This window comes from Mycteria americana, chromosome 1 (assembly GCF_035582795.1).
Source record: "Mycteria americana isolate JAX WOST 10 ecotype Jacksonville Zoo and Gardens chromosome 1, USCA_MyAme_1.0, whole genome shotgun sequence".
NCBI classification, from domain to species: Eukaryota; Metazoa; Chordata; class Aves; order Ciconiiformes; family Ciconiidae; genus Mycteria; species Mycteria americana.
Window position 1 is genome coordinate 14,674,801 of NC_134365.1, and position 19,704 is coordinate 14,694,504.

Genomic DNA, 19,704 nt, shown 5'->3' on the forward strand with positions numbered 1-19,704 from the left:
TAAGTTTGGCTATGCTGAAATAACTTCTCTGAATAATTAGACCCATGTGAGCATCTCCAAATTAGCTTTCAGCTGCTTAAGTCAGCTACTGATAAGAATATATAAAGTTGTAAAACTTTTATAAAAACTGAGTAAATACTTGAGTGGTTAGTCCCTGATAACTCCCATGGGTATGGTCCAGACCACTTGAACCTATACTTTAGGTGCTTAATGAGCCAGTCCTCACACAGTAAATGATTACGCTCCTTTTATAAACAACATGGAGAGATAGGTGCCTGTGGTGGGCTCCACAGAAGGCTGCCTGTAACTTATGTTCCATTAAGTTGCACAAAAAATTTCAAGCATTGCTTGCTAATAAGGATTATGAAGAACAAAAAAATTAATATATGCAACAAAAAGAGATTGTTATTCCCCTTAGCTAACCCTACAATAAAGCTATTTCCAAGAAAATGAAGGAAAGAAATCTTTTTCTTGCTAGCAGGCACCTTTTTTTTGCACTGACTATCAAAAAAAAGACTCTTGTTAGGGATCCCAGTCTATGAGCCAAAACAAAGTCCCAGTATTCATTGCAGATGTGGCAATCAGAGATTTAAAATCTTTTTATAACTAATTCTACTCATTCTATGCAAATGCAAAAATTTTCAGAGACGTGTAATGTGGGTGGATTGTTTTAGGAGAATCATACTATTACGGATAGCTACCTCAGTAAATGTAATTTACATTTTGAATAGGAAAAAAGTAAGAGTTACTGAAAGACTGTTTAAAGAAGAACATTAGGGACAGCAAAAAAAGGCTGAAGTGAAGAGAGGTCATGATAAATTTCTGGGAAGCAGTGGTGAGTGAGGCAGGGTTTTTTTGGTGCTCTCTGTGGGGTGCTTTGAAATCATGAAGGTAACAGAAGAGTCTGTATTAGTACAGGAAAGTTGAAAATAACCTTCAAGACAAATACCCTATGAAACGAACAAATCTTTGCTGCTGAAGTGGATCACTTTAATGTGATGCATTATTCATAAAAATGAATGCATGGCTATATGCAAAGCTGAGCCTGAAATGCCTCAGAGCATCTGGACAAGAAAGTAATAGTTACATAAATACACCTCTACAAATATAGTTGTAGATATAAGTATGCTTCATATCAGTATAGGTCTTCTTACAGGGAAAATGAATAAGCTAGTACAATATAAGATATCTTTATCCTGTTAGAACTGGATCCCTGCTAGAGAATATACTAGTTCCATTATAGCTCCCTTCCTAGAGCTCCTGTTGTTACATCAGTACAATTTTTTTGTGTGCAGAAAATATGTCTTAAAATCCAGTAGATCATAGAAAACCTTATTTTAAAGTTTCTGAAACTTCTGTCCAGATGAGATTTCCTGAAGGAAAGCCTTTCTTTGGTCTGATGATCTAAGCAGGAATAGCAGTACTTCTGCTTTGAGGCTTATATTTTTCTCATGGATCTTTACTGAGCTATGATGTGGTCATGTGGTTCTTCTCTATAACTACTCAAAGAAAGAACATCCCATTCTTCACTCCTTCCTGAAGTACCACCAATGGATTTTGTTACATTAAATTAAAAAATGCAGTTACGCCACATATTGCAGCACGTTCCAGGAATTCCTACGTTGACCGTGAATTGAAGGCTAACTTACAAGCTTTCATGCATTTTGTACAAACCATTTGTGCTAACTCCCTCTAACCCAACATCTGAGTTATTGGATTAGTTTTTCACAACGAAGAAGCAGATACACTTTGATTTGAACAGCTTAATCTCTGTTAGTTCCTCTGTTCTCATGCCTACTTCTCCCTCACTCCCATTGCTTCAGCAAACCTCCTTCCACTCAGCCTCTCCACCATCCCATTCTTCCTACTCTACCTGCTTCCACGCTTTCTGTAGACCTCGAATATCCCTGTTCGGATTTGCTCTACAACCCATCCCTTCAACCTTTTTCCTAAAGTAGCTCTCAAATGACAATCCTCACTAGAGAATTGAAGAACAGAGCTATCTTCACCTTCCTTCTTGAGAAGAAGTGGACCCAAGAAACTATCAAACAGCTAATTCCAAAGCAGACCACCAGGGCTCATGAAATCCAGCATACATTGGTCAGGGGTTTCTCTGTCACCAATCTCCTCAGAACGGTGCGCTCACAAAATCCAAGAGCTCCTGTACATACCTGTCAAGTCCTCAAGCGACTTCTGGAACTAAAATGACCCGCAAATAATGGAAGATATCCTTTCATTGCAATATGCCATCGCCGAAAGAGCACTATTCTCTATATTGTGCAGCCATTTGGCTGAAAACGAAATCTGCAGACTTCCAGTTTGGTTCATGACAGTTGTCGATTCCCTTTGTTTCATTCCCATTATTTCAAGGGCCTTGATGTTTTCAGTGTCATCTAAACATAACTGGCCTATGTTGTAATTAAACTTTGATCAAATTTTTAATAGGATCTCAGAGGAAAACAGTATTTGACTAACATGTATTATTCTGCATGTATTAATCAAGTGAATTCTTGTTGAACTGCCTGAATTTCACATAATAACTACTCTTCCCCATTGTTAATTAGCAGAGCAGGAAAATTACGGAATCTGTTTTCACTGAAATAATACTTTTGTATCCAGAATATTCTGAAACTTTTAATTTTAATTGTCAACTCTGATTCACTTAGTTTCAGAATATAATTTTTAGCCTTTTCTGAGGCACCTTACCTAAAAATGCAATATCCCTATATTCAGAAATAGTCCAAACCAATATCAAACCATACATTTATGGCATTAAGTGCTTGAATCACTTAGGCCAGCTGTCCCTTATAAATCACCATTAAATAGCACTTGACTAACAAATTGCTGTTAGTCAGCATTTTCATCAGTAATCTGGAAGTGGATCTGAAATCACCAACTGCGACACCTTCTGATTGATACAAACATTGGCCAAGTGGGAACAAATCCTGAGTGAGGTTAGTCATATGGAATATGGTAGACAGAGTCTTTGGTAAACCAAGTCTACCTTAAAAACAGAGCAAAACAAAACAGAAACCCCACAGAGCTGTAGGGACAAGGAATTGAGGCTACAAGAATACCTGTTGCTGGGGTTCACATTTTTAGAAAGAAGCTGAAAATTGCTATAGTCTGGAGAAAAGCCAATATGCCTTATACTTTCTGCATAGATACAAAAAAGATTCCTTGCACTAAAAACTTTGTGCTCAATCTCTATAGGTTATTTCTTGAAATGAGAAGTGTTTATCTTTCTTGAAATTGAGAAGTGATTTAATTTCAGTAGATGAATATCCTAACATAAAGAAAATATCACCTAATAAAGGACTTTCAGACACACCATAAAAGACAGCAAGAATCAGCTCCTGGAAGCTCAAACGAGACACATTGAAATTAGGCACCTTTTTAAACAGAGTATGATTAACAACTGGAAAAAAGTATACAAAGTGGATTCTTTGCCTCTTGTAGAAAGTGTAAGGTCATGCACTTTAGATAATAACAAGAATACTTTCAGCTATAAGCTCGAAATGACTGAGGAGAAAGCTCAATCCACATTAGTCAATCACAGTCTGACAATGAGCTACCGATGTGAAAAAAGGCAAACACTGCCCTAGAATGTATCAGCTCAATTATTTCTAGTAACGATGGGGAGAGTATTAGCATGGTACTGGTAACGCATTGCTAAGACATCACTTCAATTATTGTGTGTAATTATGAACGCTTGTGTTCAAAAAAGATTAACTTATGCTGGAGCAGCTGCAGAGAAGGACTACTAGGATGATGAGAAGAATGTAAAATATGTCATAAAAGAAGACAGAAAAAGCTTGTCTTGTTTAGTGAGAGGACGACTGCTATCGCTAAGTATAACAGGGTTGTAAAGGAGCTGTTTAAGCCAAAGGACAATCATGGTATAGGAACAAAGGGTGGAAACTGGACTTGAATAAATTTACTGTAATTTAGATCCTTTTTAATCACTAGGCAAATGAAGCATTGAAACAACTTTTCAGTAGGAATGTAGGAGATAAACGACTCTAACCAGCTTTAAGACAGAGCTTAAATCCACAGACAGACATTCAAGCTACAGGATCATTGTCATGGCTCCTGCGGCACCGGGGACCAGAGCCAAACTGAAAGGTCCCCTCCTGGGGACAGTTCACCTGCACCACAGGGGTCAGGCGTCAGAACGGGCCAACCAGCCCCAAACTGCAGGGACTGCTGAAACAAGCGTCCAGCTTAAACTGTGATCAAGCCCTGGAGTTAATATCTTACTAACTTATCTTCTCCCCCAAAACAGAAAATTATATCTTCTTAGAAGCAGCATAGTTTCCAGGCTCTCTGTCAATGTCAGAAATTCACTTTTAGAAGCTTGCACTAATCATTCACTTATTTTTTTCAAAGCAAAGCTCAAATTACACTGAAAATGTCATAGTTAAATGGACTCGTACCAAGGTTCTCATACAAATAGGTAGCAGTTAGATCAGGCTGCCAGAAGTAAGAATTACCTGGATATCAATCAAATGTTCACTATTTCTCTTGTCCTTCACAGGAGTAGGAAGCACTGCTTCAGCCACTAAAAGACAGGTTACCATTTATTAACAGTAGTTCAACTTAATGTTGTCCGACTCAGTTAAATAAATGTTGTTTGCAGGTACCTTTCTTGTTGCATATGAAGTGGTGAAGCACTGCTTTACTTTAATAGCAATCTAGCTGCAGTACGATCATATATTTTCCTCCCCAAAAACTCAGTTTTTTAAAAAAGGTCATTTCATTACATTGGCTTCCTGAAACACTTCAGATTTATTATTTGTCCTCAGGGCACAAAAAAATACAAAATCTGCTTATGAAGACTCTAAGCTGTTTTCCCTTGATTAGAATAATTTTTAAACTACTTATAGCTTCCTACCATGCTATCAGTTTTTGCTTTCTTGAATGCCATGGCTGCTCTAATTAGATTGATAGTTTCTCACTTTGTTATTCTGAAAACTGTAGAACTATATTTAAAAAAAAACACCTCAAGAAACAAACTGCAAATAAAATGGGTGAGGATTTAATGTTAAGGTGCAAGTTCCTCTGTGTTCAGAATTATTACTAGATTTTTGTGAAACAAGATATTTTGTTCACGTGACTTGTGGAACTCATAAAACCATGCCTACAATTATTTCCCCTGAAAATATCCACTTGACAGTGTCCCATTTTTATCAGTTCCAGAGTTCATGTTTTTCCTCTGGTACAACTACTTGCCTTCAAGATGTTCCATTTTGTTTTGTGACAAATAAAGTAGAGGGAATACTGTACATTTTCTTTTACTAGTAAAACAAGGAGGAAAATTTTTGTCAATTAAAATACAAAATTAAAATAAAGACACACAGTCTTGTGTTAGGCTGTGATTCATGAAAGTGAGCACTAGTTGAATGAGTTTTTAACATGTTTTGATATATGAGTGGGATTTTTTAAATAACTGGCATTGTTTTTTTGAAGCTATTTATATTTCATTTTGCTCATTTATAAAGAAATATCTAGGATAAGCACAGAAGGCTCAAAACAAAGCATGCCACAAGATTACAATAGGTAGGACTCAAGAACCTGGACCCTCTCATAACTGGTCAGCAGATGCTTCTGTTGGAAATTACAAATGAATTCAGCTCAAAATTAAACGCTTTCCGAGTCATTCACTAGGGACTGGAATTCAGCCTTTAAATACACATGGGAAACCATCAAATGTGAGTCAATAAAACAACGCATGAAAAGCCACTTATCCTGGCGAGACTCTTCTACACCAGCTTTTGAGAAAGCACTTCAGAGGGTTTGCAATAGCACAAATTCCACAGCCAGCATAAAACCAGATTGTGTTAGCAGTAACCTTTCCTCCTTTTTCTTACCCTGTGCCAGCAAGGTGACACTAAATAGAATTTCACTTAAATTAATTTACTTATTAAATAAAAAAAGTTGCTTCCTGTAATTTTTAAGCTATGCTTAAAGGAAGCAATAGCTGCACTTCAGCTATTCCCAAGGCTGAGCTATGAAGTGGTTTGTTACCAAAATAAGACAATACCCTGAGTCTCTGAAGGAGAAAAGCCAGGGTGGGACTCGGCTCCAGACAGAGACAATGTAGACGTGCCTGCGCGTGAGCGAGGGGTCTCGGCTCTTCACAGGCAGTGGAGGTCTGATCAGCCCAGGGCGTGGGACACGTGTCAGCCTTAGGACAGCAATTCCTTACATGTCACTGGCTGTATCAACTGCACAGTGATGTCTAACGACACCTGAGATGCTTGAGGCATCTAGAAGATACAAGACCTGATGGAGTTCCATGTTCTCCTCTGGCAGGTGCTGGAAGCTGGGTGATGGCATAGGGAACCTCGACTTGCTGCAGATGTCTGGGTATGGATGGTTGAATCTGACCCTAGACTGAGCATAAGGGGGCTGCAGTGGACATTCCTACTCTGAGATCTGTGAATGTACATCCTGGCCCAGCTAACATTTTTAAACCTCTTTAGGGTGATATTTTTAAATCTCTTTAGGGTGACATTTTTAAATGTCTTTAGGGTGACATTTTTGTTTGGGACTGTAATCAGGCAGTATCCACCTTCCTAAAGACAAGGATGGAAGGGAAGAGATCAAGAATTCATACAAGCCCAAACATTTTCTTTTGCAAATAGTTTATCTCAGAAGACAGAATACTGTATTTCCTTCCTAAGTGTAAAAATCTATATTTCAATGATTGCTTTACACTCAAATAAATCTAAGTTGGAACTATACCAAAATTCCCTAAGTCATTTTTCATAAATACACAGTTTAAGTCTCCATATTTTACTGACAAATGTCGATGTTGTAAAGCTCAGTCACAGAAAAGCCAAAGAAAATTAACCAGTTGTAAGCTGACCTTACCTCGTCTTTGCGGAAAGGAATAGGAAGGGCTCTTAGTGGAAAGTCAGAGTTTTGTTAGCATTTTACTTAAAGGACAAATACCATAGACCATTTCTTCTGGCTAGTTTGAAAATTTATGCTTTGGATATTAATTAAAGCATATTTACCAGGTGGAAGTCCTCCGTTCTGGGCCAGGGATACTATGCCACTGATGTCTTCGTATTAAACTTTTAATATTCTCATAACCTACTTGAAGTAGACAGCTTTTCTCCCATGGTCTATTGCGCGCTTTTAACAAACTTTATATGTGTCTTACGATGACAGTTAAGATCTTAAAAGCTAGTTTTCTAAGGAACATCCCAATCAATTAAATTTAAAATGTCTCACATGCTATTAAATCAAAATCCTACGTAACAAAATGTTCTACTTTACAAAGTCCCTCAGTCTCTATGAGCCAATCTCTCTCACCCCTACAAGTTCACTGAATCTAGCCTTTTTCCATGTGAAGTGACTACAACTTCTTCCTTGAGCGTATCTATGTAACTGCAGACTTAGAAAGCTCCAGGAACAGGCCAGTTTAACCCTATTGCTTCAGTGGTTAATCAGCTCACCAATGCACTGCTCCGTCTGCTCTGAAGAACAGTATGTATCTTGTACATCTTCTATCCTCCCTACCAAGCACAGCTACAGCTCCCTTCTCATTTGCTTTTTCCCACAAAATTGCCCCCCCAGCTAGTCTAACCATTAATAATATGACTGATACCATATTGTGATAATGTATAGTTGTCCTTGCAGCGTTTGCATTCCCCATGCTTTATATGTTTTATAGTCCTACATTTTTACATCAAATAAAGAAGAAAATGCAATCCATAACTTTTTCTGTTGAGGTCCAGAGCTGAGCTACTCACCTTGGTTCTTTCTAAAATTGGCATGAAGAAATCAGTAGTTTTGGAGACAAGTCATCTGACTAGTTCAGATGGCTACTGCAGGGTAAGCCGACCTATGTCCCCAAAGTGCCGGTCTCTCTCCCCAGAGCAAGAAGGAAGCCCAGGGGGACCGGCTCAGCTTCTCACCACAACCCCCTGCCATAACTGAATATGACAGACATCTTTCAAAATTCCTCTGGATGAACAGCAGCTAGTGTCAGAAAATTACATCTTCAGAAGTACTTTACATTTCAGTGTCAGCCCTCGGAAAACGAGGCATATGAAGGCATGTCTGTGTGTGAATGCCTCAGCCAGCCAGCCAAGTTCCCCACGTTATACATGGCAAAAATGAAGTCCCTAATGAAAGGATCCTCAGAAATAGGCTGAGAAGATCCATCTAGGAGAAAAACACAGAAGAAAACCCTAAATGTTCCTGGTTTTAAAAATGTGAAAAATTCAGTAACTAAATTCCTCAGAAATATTTTTCAGGGTAGAAAATGTTCTTGAATGTTACGTATCGTGCTCAGTGTATTTCAGTGGAGAACAAATAAACATTTATTTGTTCCATGCTAAGCAAAAAGTCCTTCAGATTATCACACATATTTGATAAATTCTTCAGAGCAAATCTGAATTCTGTATTAATGCTAAATCTTTAACCAAACTTCAATTAAAAGCTAGCATACACCTCTCTGATAGTCTCAGGGAAAACTGCAGCTAAAGCACATCCCAGTTTATTTTGGTTGAACTCTTGGCAGATTATGACTGAAGATTTTTTAAATAGTTCATTACATCTTTGCTCTCCTTAAGCAAAGGTTATCACAAAGCTGCCTGTTTAAGTGAATTATGACTACTGGGTGGTCACTAGTGCCTGTGGTATTACTTATTACATGTTCAGTGATAAATTTAAGTAGGTAGTTAACAAGGAGAAATCTCTACCAAGACCTTTATTATGGAATCTAAAAATAGTAAAGTTTCATTTACAGGGAGAAAATAATGAGCTCAATGTATATATGTGCTGAGCAAGCAGATGGAGTATTTCAACAAATTCACTATTCACATCAAAATTAAAAATTTAAACTTAATCTTTCTAAAAATTAAAACTTGCAGGATAAAACAGCTCTTAAAGATTATTTTTTAATCTAGACTTCATTAATGCTCGTATTCTTCATCTTAACAGCTAATGCTGTCAGCATTTATTGATTCAGCCTTCTAATAATTACATCACCTTTCCAGCATGTCAGAGAACATCAAGGTGACTGTGATGCCATATGACTGGAGTATGACTCTAGTGTCACAAAATATTTGTGTCAGTTGTTTATCCAGAAACAGACATATAGCAAATCTCAGAGTGTTAGAGGAGCAAAATAGTGACTTTATTAATAATCTGCTATGTAAAATGTTTCATCGCTTTCTGTAATGCTGCCAAAATAGTGTTGTCAAGTAATTATTTAAATAGTTTTATTTAAATAAACTAGAACTCAATGAGGGCTCTTTGACCAACGTCACGTCTTCCCAAAACATCACGAGGTCTTTCAACATTCAGCTATTTAATTTGATGTTATCTGAAAAAAAAAAAAAATTCTCACACAGCTGCAAAGTATCTTTACTTTCCTGCAATGAGGTTGGATATTGTACTTGTGTATCTCATGGATTTCTCCTGAAGGTTTGTTTCCTTCAAGCATTCAACCAGCTCAAGCTAAGGCTTATGAAAAGACAATTGCTTTGGTTACAAACTGCACTGATTTTAATAATTGCATTATTTTTCCCAAGGGTTGAAATAAGGCAAGAATTACAGTATATTGAATCATTTGATAAATGTAAAAAAATCCTGGTTTAAGGCTTTTAATATCTTGAAGTTATAGTTTTGAACTTAAAGGCATGTTTTCTTTCTTTTCAGAAGCAAAAGTCAGTGTTCATATGACAGTAGGTCCAGTAGGTCACCAAATTAAACTCAAGCAGGATTGGATTATTCATTTTACAAGACCTGGAGCAGATTTTTCTTGTGAACCATCTCTGAAAACACACAAATGATTATCAGTCACAACACTGATAACAGACAAGCAAACAGTGAAATCAGCTGGTAGGACAGGTGATGATCAGGATCTTAACAGAGGGCTCTTGAGCTCCATTTTCCTGTAAGCCTGAATTTTCACCACATATAATCAACTCCACTTCGAAATATAACAAATTGGCAGATATGGGGGAAGCAGTCTGATCACAACATTTGTTTGTCATAATATGCCAGAAATTAGCTTACAAGCTTGTCTTCGAAATTACAATAATAACCGTTTCCCAATATCCTTTCACATTTGCAAGGGGCTTCAATGCATCTTAATTGATGAAGTCCAAGAGCCCAGTAATTTCAGCTTGAATATGCGATCGCATCCTGATAAACACAAAATGCAGGGAAAAGAATAGGCCTGGCACAACGGGAAAGTTGGGGAGAGGGGGCTCTGGCTGACTGTCGCAGCACAACACATGACAATCAGGCATCACAGGAACAGGCACAGGACAAGAAGCGATGCCGGCAGTGCGACACATTGGCAGTGTGAAGTTCATGCAGCCATGGGAACATTTGCTTAATGTATTCTTGAGGCATACACACACAGAATGCAATTTGAAGATGGCCCTAAATTTCTAGATGACCGCCTTTTTTCCCGGCTTTATTAAAGATACCTCTCTGTTACTACAAATTACCATGCAACTTCGGCCTGTCAATCCAGCTGAATGTAGCTCTCAAAGCATAATGACAACGTCTTTTAGAGGGGAAAGTATTTTGTTATTGTTGCCGCAATCAATGAAGGCTTAATTTGTTTTTCCTTGACTTTTATGCACTATTATCCGTATTATAATAACAGTCATGAACAGTTAAAGATCGGGTTTTATTGTGCCAGCATGTCTGCATGGAATAATAAAGAAGAAAGTCCTTGCTTTAGAGATCACACTTGAACTGGTGAACAAATAAGACAAATATTATTGTTAAGAAAATAAAATAATAATAAAAGAGAATTGAGTCATACATTGACATTTCTCTAATCGATGCCAAAAGGAATGATTTACCCATTAGAAAAGAGAAGATGGATTTTAAGGCAACATTTCACTGAGCAGCTCAGCAAACTTCCACACATTTCCCCACGCACAGAGGACGCCATGGAGAATCAGTCAGAGGTCTATGTCTCTCTTCCTGGCTACTCCCTTCAGTGCCTCCTGGGGTAGAAGAGTGGGCAGTTCAAGGCCTCAGACTCTACAAGTATTTTAACTGCTAATCTATGATGCAAGAAAATGGCCAGACCAGCTTCACGTATCTGGTTGCCCCCCACGTCCTTCTCTTCCAACTGTCTTTTGTTTGTCTGGTTTTTGCTGAATTCAGTGCCGTGTAAGAGAATTTGAGTGAATCTGGTATAGCAGGTTCTAGCAGTTATGTTAGGGCTCCTTGTCTGTCTGTTGGTCACAGCAGAATTTAGGTAGAATATGTCTCCACACCAGGTCACCTACAAGCGTATGAAGTGGCCCAGGAAACTTTGCATTTCTGGGGGTACTCCTGAGAGCGGGCAAGCTGATAGGATCTCCAAGATTCAGAGGCCTGAAGTGTACTGGGGTGTAGCTGTGACTTAAGGGTTGGGAAAACAGTGCCGGGTCCTTAATGAACTGGTTAGGTGCTGTGCTCTGCGTGGGGCTGCGCCTCAGCGCGGGGATGGAGGAGCCCTGGGGAAGAGGCAGGTCAATGCGACGCCTCAGGAAGCCCAGGCTCCCAAGAGCTGCACAGGGCAGCTGGGCTCTACCCTTCTCCATGCCCAGAAGCTCTAAAAAATATTCAATTGCACCAAATTTTCCCACATGGTCTACCTCATTTTCCGTGTGCCAAGTTTGACATGTAGGGGCTGATATGTGGAAGGGCTGAGCGTGCTCAACCCACACCAGAATTAACAGGAGCTTTTCAACGTACAAATCGCTATACAGTGATGAGCATCTCCGAAAGTCAGATCACAGCAATCTTAAAGTGGGTACCAAACTTGTGGGATACTTCTGATATTAATCACTGTTTTTAATTTACTGTTGGTAAAATGGAGGTAATGCCACAAGCACCACTGTATATGTTTTTTTACAAAAACTAAAAATTTGAAATATGCTGGTTAACAGTATTCAGAGTACACCAATTGAACATGATATTTGAAATTAGGAAGAAAAAAAGAGAGTGAGGAACAAACATATGTATATATATGGGGTTGTGTGTATATATTTATATAAACATTATTTTCCACTATTAAAATTACCTACAACTATTACTTACTACTTTCAATAGATATTAGTATAGATAAAAATCGCCAGCCTGTCACATGAATATTTTAGTCTCTTAATATATTTTTAATGAAATCCATACCTCATTGGGATCAGAATCTTCTCAGAGGTATGAAGTAGCAAAAAACCTGATCTGATCACTTCACAAAGTTTTACATCAGTTTTTTACTACGTGCATTTTATTAAAAATTAAAATGCAATAAAAAAATTCACATTAAAATTCAATGATGCTCTAACTTTTCCCCATACTATTTTCTGACCACCCAGGGGAGAAAAACAGACGTATATAAGACCTGAAAAAATATCACTACTGAATAAATGTACTTGCTAAATTGGACCAAAATTGGCCCCAACACATCAATTAGCACTTTGGTTTTGGCTATGTAAAACTGTCTCTAAAGGCATTTTCTTGTTTAAAAACTCTAGGGGCCCCTTTACAAGCACTGCCGCACTGGAAAATGCTCCTCTGCGTCTCCAATGCAGTGACCACCTCTCATCTCATCTGCAAAGCATTTAGTGCTGCCTGTAGTGTTAAACACCCATCTGCACTCACTATTCAAAGCCAACAAATAAAAGCAATGTTACGCATGCCACACTTCCTCAGAGGTTCATTCTCCTTTTCAACCTTGACCACACCGATACTAGCAGGAGCTACAGGTATATTTGAAAGGTTAAAAGCTTGAGTTATTTTACTGTCATCTTCATAACGCTCCAAAGACGTTTGAAATAAATTATGGAGCAGACACCATCACTCACTTTTATGTATGTTAAATTGCGGAGTAACTCAGGGCTTCTCAGCAGATTAGGCACAATTGGATTTTGATGTCCAAGAGCTGCTGCTGCCATGGCAGGGGGTTAGGGTAAACCTGACAAGTACAAGAGTACTTGCAGAAATGAGTGAAAGTGTTCAGGCTGATGGGACTGGGTCAAACTAGACTCAAACTAGGCCAGTTTAAGTATTTTCTGTGTAGGCTCCCTCTCTGACTAGCTTGTTCCTCCAACCTTGGAGCATTGCTCTCTGCCTTACCCTGTTACATGTGGGCAATTTTCCTCCTCAGCAGGTAAAATACTTGGGGGGACAGTTCCTTGTTGGGTAAGCATGGGTAATTAACTATGCCATGATAATGAAAAGCTGTTGAGTTAATAAAGCTGAAACCCTTTCCATAAGGCACATATGATAGTCAACCACTTGTAGAAATGATCAACTTTTGGCCATAAAGACATTTAAGTAGTAATTAAACATTGCGACACACAAACTTTGAAAGTTTTATCATCATGGTTTCATTACATACCATTTGCAGGGGGGAGTATCTTAAAACTAAACTCAAATGTAAACTTTCTTGACCAATGTCAGTTTGGCACCAACTCACTATTTAATTGACTGTTAACAAATTCTCCAAGATATGACTGCTATACAGATATTTTATCTTCCTGTTAATTGGTAATTATGCATTGGCAGGAAAAACAGTGTTTCTTTCCAATTATTCCAGAACTCAGTGATTATTTAAACTTTGCTAATTAGCAGCGGAGGGCTGGTACATCTTCTGGGCAAATTGTATTTGATAATCCCTATTAAAATATACATGGCAGTAGTTGACTTGTAACAAACAAACAAAAAAAAAGTGGCAGTTCAAAGGGTATTAGATACAGCACAAGGCAAATGGGGGCCTATTAAAATTTCCCCAACTGTTCTAATGAGAATGCCGAGGGTCATTTCTTCCTAGTTTACCATCTGTTTGGTTTCTGGCAAATATCTCCGGTGTGAAGGGAGGGTCCTGGAGCCCATTTGGCTTGTCACAAAGTAAACCAGGGATCTACAGCAATTTCAATAAGTTACAAAACTGCACTTCAAGAGTGGTAGCATGTACATAGCTGAAAACTTTTTTTTAAGAGCTGGCATTTACTGATTATTCCTTACTTTTTAAAGCTGTGAACAAGCACATAGAGGCAAAGACTGAGCAGGAGGGACCAATTTTATAGGCTCACCTAACAAGAAAAATCCAACAGTTGGCCTTTTTCCATCTCCCAATGTTAGTGGGGGATATTTTCCTTTATCTGTCAAAATCTGAAAGCAAAACATTACCCCAGAACCATCAGTGTTTGAGCATAAACTGATGCCAAAACCAAGCCTCTGAAGGCTCGAAACCACAAGCCCCATCCAGGAGCAGCAGGAGCCTCGGGTGCCTCCAACACTTGGTCCAGACTGATGCACCAGCAAAGCTGAGGAGCATGACCAGAGCATTTTTTGCAGTACCCTCTTGCAGATGACACTGTGGGTGCCCTTCAGCCACCCAGGCACCCCCTTTGCCCTCCTTCCTCTGGGGATGAAACCAGCAGCATCCCTAATGACGCCCGCCTACCGTCCCTCTGCCCTAAGACTGCTTGTGACCTGTGAGCCAAAGGGGAATACGGGACCAGGGAACTACTTTTATCCTTTTCCCCACTTCCCAACTCATTCAGAGCCGGATCAAAATGATCCTTCATCTAGAAATTGAAAGGGGGTTTTGGTTTTGGTCTGCTATACAAACATGTATGTAACCAAAATACCAAGCGGAGGATTATGTGAAGGCTGCCTTAATCCTGTCAAAAGGCAATAGAATAATTTAAAAGGAAAAGACTATAAGATAAAATGTAATGCCAAGTAAATTATTTCTGGTGATTGCTCTTCCCAGGATTTCCTCTAGGAAATTTATTATTCACCATATTTTAAGGAATATTTGTAACTATTTAATATTTTTAAAAAATCCTAGAGACTCAATGTATTACTTACAGTAGGTGTGATCAACTTCACAGTATAGAAATAAAGAATTGCAAAAGAGGAAAGAATGCAAGATGATCTTCCATATTCTATTTTTTTGCTTTCTAGCAGATGCAATTTCCCTCTTCAGGCACTAAAATGTTTCCAGGTAACATCACTCTCATAGCCTCTTATAAAGCAGCCCACAGAGTTAAACAAAACCTAAAATTCACCAGCAGTTTATGACCTTGCAGTAGAAAGGAGACATCTGTTTGAAAAGATAGTAAATTACAAGCTGTATAAACCTACACAGAAAATAAACCAAAAATTTTCTGTTAGCCAATTAGGCCTGGGGCAACACTTTCCAGTGTAACGAGAGCTTTGAATCTACTCTCTCTACCACAATAGAGCCTATGGACTTTCAAAAAGACCTTTTCAATTTAGGTTGAAAGGTTAATGCATATACAAATATTATCATGAAATTACTTGTTTATTTCACATTTATTAAAAGGTAAACATCAGTGTAGTAAATATGATTTTGCATAAAACTGGGGTTTTGGGGGCTTAACTATAAAGGCTTACATTTTCCACTGTAGTTTGTAAGAAACTAATTACGCCAAAGTTAAATTTTAAATAATTTGTCATGTGTGCATGATGTGAAAATCTACTGGGGAGCCGGAAAGCTTTGGGAAGAGTCCAAATTCGTGGAGATGCAGTGTGACTGGCAGGTCAAAGGCAAGCTTTGATGTGCACAGCCCAGCATGTCTGTCTGCTCAACCAGCCTGTCAGCCGGGACGATCCCGTGTAATGAGACAGATTCAGGTCCTCAGCACACAGCACTCCTTATCGCTGCTGAGGGATTACGCTGTAATCTTCTCCTTTAATTGCAGAAATGATACTGTGTTCCTTGCTTTCCAGTGCACATGGCTTTGGAGGAGCTGAGCTGTATTTTCCTACTTATCCCAAGTTACAGACTGGTACCCCTACCACCCACGAAACCCATTTAACCTTAATCTCATTTGCAAGCCATCATTCCCATCAAACCCACCACTGCATTTGTAGCTTTCTAACATGTTTTTTTAGTATTCCTGTCTCCCACTTTCCTCTTACATATTTGGAAGAAGTTAAGCAGTGAGAGCCCCTAAATGACCATATGTACATCCTGGCTGTATGGCAGGGTAGGCTTGGTGGGCTGATAAACCCCAGAGCACGGCCAGCAGATGCCCCAAGCTATTGAAAAGAGGTCAAATGCCAACAAGGACCCTCAGAGTCAAAAGCAGAAGAAGGAAAGGACACGTGGGGATGGAGAGATCCCTCAGGAGTCCAAAATGGGTCTCCAGAGAGATGGGGTGTGAATGACACTGAGGGGTATCAGTATGGCTTGAGAAGGGGGGAAATGAAGAGCAGGATTGTTCTTCAGCCTTCAGCAGGCAATGCTGAAGGACGTGGAAAAGAGTCCCAGATATGCACCGCACTGAGCAGGAAAGAAGAGTGGAAATGATCCTGCAGAGATGCAACTTAGGGTATCTGTTGTATCATGGGATCTAACGAAGAAAGAAACGCTATTCTTAAAAGCTCAATTTAAGGATTATTTCTTTGCTAAAGGATCCTCACAGCTTGCTTAGTGAGGTTTCAAGTATACATTTCTGTTTTATCCCAGTTCTAATTTTAACTTTACAGTTTTAGTTTCACCTTTATCTGAACCCAGGCAATGGTTCAGCTTGGGACAAAAGATGCATATTTATGCCCACTATTAAGTTTTATCCCCAAAAGCTCACTCATTTCTCCCGAAAAGAGCTGTTAGAAGGTTTCCCAAATAAAAATTTCAGCAAGTTTCATGTCAGTATAATCCCACAGAGGAAACCAGGAACTAATTCTTTGGCTACTTGATATATACTGAAAAAGAAAGAAAACATAACCCTTCGAATTAACTCTGTTAGCACTAACGTATTTTATCTTTTATCTTCAAAGCTTCTTGACACGGTTAACTAGCTGTGATAACTGACAATGATTGTGTCTCCATCAAGTGGCTTCCTAAACTGGGTAATTAAAAGATAATTGTAGCCACAATAGAGTAAGTTATGGCACAAAAGACAGATATGTGTATGTTGGGAAGACTTCATATTGTCGGGGCAGACTGGAAGATTATGATAATCTAGCGTGACCTCCTGTGTGATGCAGACAAGAGCATTTCAATGGTAATATTGCAAGGGAGAAAAAAATATTCTTCCCTGCTCCGTGAGCAACCACTATCAACCCAATTTCAGAATATTGCTAATTCAGGTTTTAAAGGCCCAGCTTCAGCCACCCCCTGTCTAATCTATGATAAACCACATAAATCTTTGAATTAAGGTCTCTGAACCTGACATAGTCCTCAACATTTTTTAAAAAAAGATTTTCCAGCAAGCTAAATCTAACCTGAACATCACCATCACTTGCTGGAAAGGAGGAACAGCTTCTTTGCTAACTGGAAATGATGACACAACAGATGGATCCAGGGTTTCTGGAGAAAGTGCTTTATGTTTTCTTCAGAAAATGAAACAATGCGCTTCCCATTACTATTTTATTAAACAATACATTAAATACAGTGGACACTATTCTCTTTTCCTACTGCAGATGGTAGATTTTAAAATATTGTTAATTCTTAAAACTACCAAATTGTTTTAAAAAGCATATCATTCACATGCTAAATGTTTTTTGGAAGAGGCCAGCCTTCTCATCTCTCACTGCAGAGTAGAGAATGGAAATGTTTATGTAGTTCTCAGTCTTGGGAGCCATGAGTACATCATTGATTGAACATTCATATAAAATTAAGTTTAAAAGCCATTGCCATTTTTCCTTCACTGTTTACTGTTTACTGTGACTGCAAAGATACTGCACAAGAGCATCAGCTCTTTCGAAACATTCAGTGGTTTTTTTCAATATATATGCAAGCTTAGGAGCTAGCAAAGAAAAAAAGCAAAATGAGATTTTTATTTAAAATGTTGCATAACTAACAACCATAACACAACTGACCCTACAGTTTGCCTGCAGAAAGTTCAAAAGAAAGGTCACAGATGGCAGCAGTTTTTCTCTGACATGGATGAAGTCATGCTCAAGATGGAGCAGCAGACCTCCCTTGGGCATAATGTTTGAGAATTTGTATTGACGAGCAGAATGAGGTAGCTCCAACCATGCGTGACTGCTTTTGCATCTCTTTGGCTTCCGTATTTTCCCAGCCTGTAGGCTTGACTCTTCTTTTGGTCCACAGAATGCAGCTTAGTTGTTGGTTATCTTACCAGCAACTGAATGGTCAAAGTAACATATGAAGAGCTAGAAAATTACCTTTGGCAAGTTAAAAAAGGCCACATCTTTTTTCCTGTCACACATCACATGTTACTTTAACATCTACCTCAGTGAGACACTCACTATAACAGCCCTGTTCTACAGATGAAGATACAAATTTAGGAAAAAATACAGATGATGTACTTTGTAAATGCACAAAGCTATTTAGGTTCTTAAAATTTTGCTTAATTTCCATTCTTAAATATTTAGATGTGATCAAACATGGCTTGTATACCTTGCCCAGTGAGTTTGCCATACAGGGCCATGATTTCCCCAATGACATGGTACAAACACCTATTTTAAGGCAAGATAATAACTTGCCAGTAACTTGATCATCCCCAAAATTTTACATTGATAAGTGCTTTCCTTCTCATTTACTCCATCAGATCCTGTTCATCCTGTAAAGAGTACGGTGGGAAAGGAGAAACAGCAGTACTACTTCTTCCAGAAAAGTGGGTCTTCTGGTGCATTTTATGTAAGACATGAAATACCTGCAGCAGCTGTGCTCTTCCCTTTGAAAGACCAAAGCAAAAGGTTTGAGGTCAATCGGTGGTACTATTCACAGAGGCAAAGCCCTTCTCAAATTATTCCTCAATACAGTTTTAAATAATGTGCTATTTATGTTGCATTATTTCATTTACCAGCCAACATATGTCTGCTGTATGACACTCACAGGCCCACGCCACTCGTGTTTCACATGCATTATAGCAGAGATAATTACTATGAAAAATTATTATGAAGAAAGTACTAAGTTTAACCCTAACAGACAAATGAACATTTAAACATGCTACTGCAAGTGCAGCACAGTTGGTGTCCTAGATGACTGGTACCTATTTTTGTACCTTCACCCCAGATTGCTCGTTAGGGGTCACCGAGATCCTCCACTTGGAGGAACACAATTCTTACAATTATTTGTAAGGATATAAAAAATGCTACCAAATAACAAACTGTGGAAGGTATAGCTGTAAATTACTTGCACAAATTTAGAAGAGATTTTTCAAAAGCGCTTGTCCTTAGCACAGCTGGCCTGGCTGCTACCGCTGAATGCAACAGCAGAACTTGAAATATATAATAATTCTGCAAAACCTGTCCTACCCCTTTTACTACAATTGTGGTTTTCGTATGTGGAAAATAATTGGTTACATAAAATACCTTAACCACCATTCTGGTTTTAAGGAAGACGCTATTGTTAAGTGAATGGAAAAAGTAGGTTGACATAAGCTCAAAGGAATCAGTTTTTCAGCCCAAGAACAGTTAGACGCCTTGTGCTAAATGCTTTAGTTTATACCAAATGTCACACCATTTAGAAATGGCTATTTTAACCAGTTTAGTTGCTGAGGCTTTTCTCTCTTAAAATTCATGTAATTCAGTATACCCGTACCAGGCTGACCAAAGACAAAGAAAGCAGAGGAAGAAATAAAACCTGTCTAAAAGCCACCACTGCCTTATCTCATTGATTTCTGCTGACTTCCATGTATTGTTGATTACTCAACCTAAATTAACCTGTTTCAGTAACTGTGTTGTTCTTGATGTCCTCTGTACAACCAAGTATTCATTACCCTG

At 38.6% G+C, this 19,704-nt stretch overlaps 1 protein-coding gene across 1 annotated transcript in view; it reads right to left on the minus strand.

Moving 5' to 3' along the window:
- RELN (reelin) overlaps positions 1-19,704 on the minus strand; it is a 293,553-nt gene that overhangs the window by 224,636 nt on the left and 49,213 nt on the right. The gene's annotated exons all lie outside the window — the stretch shown is intronic.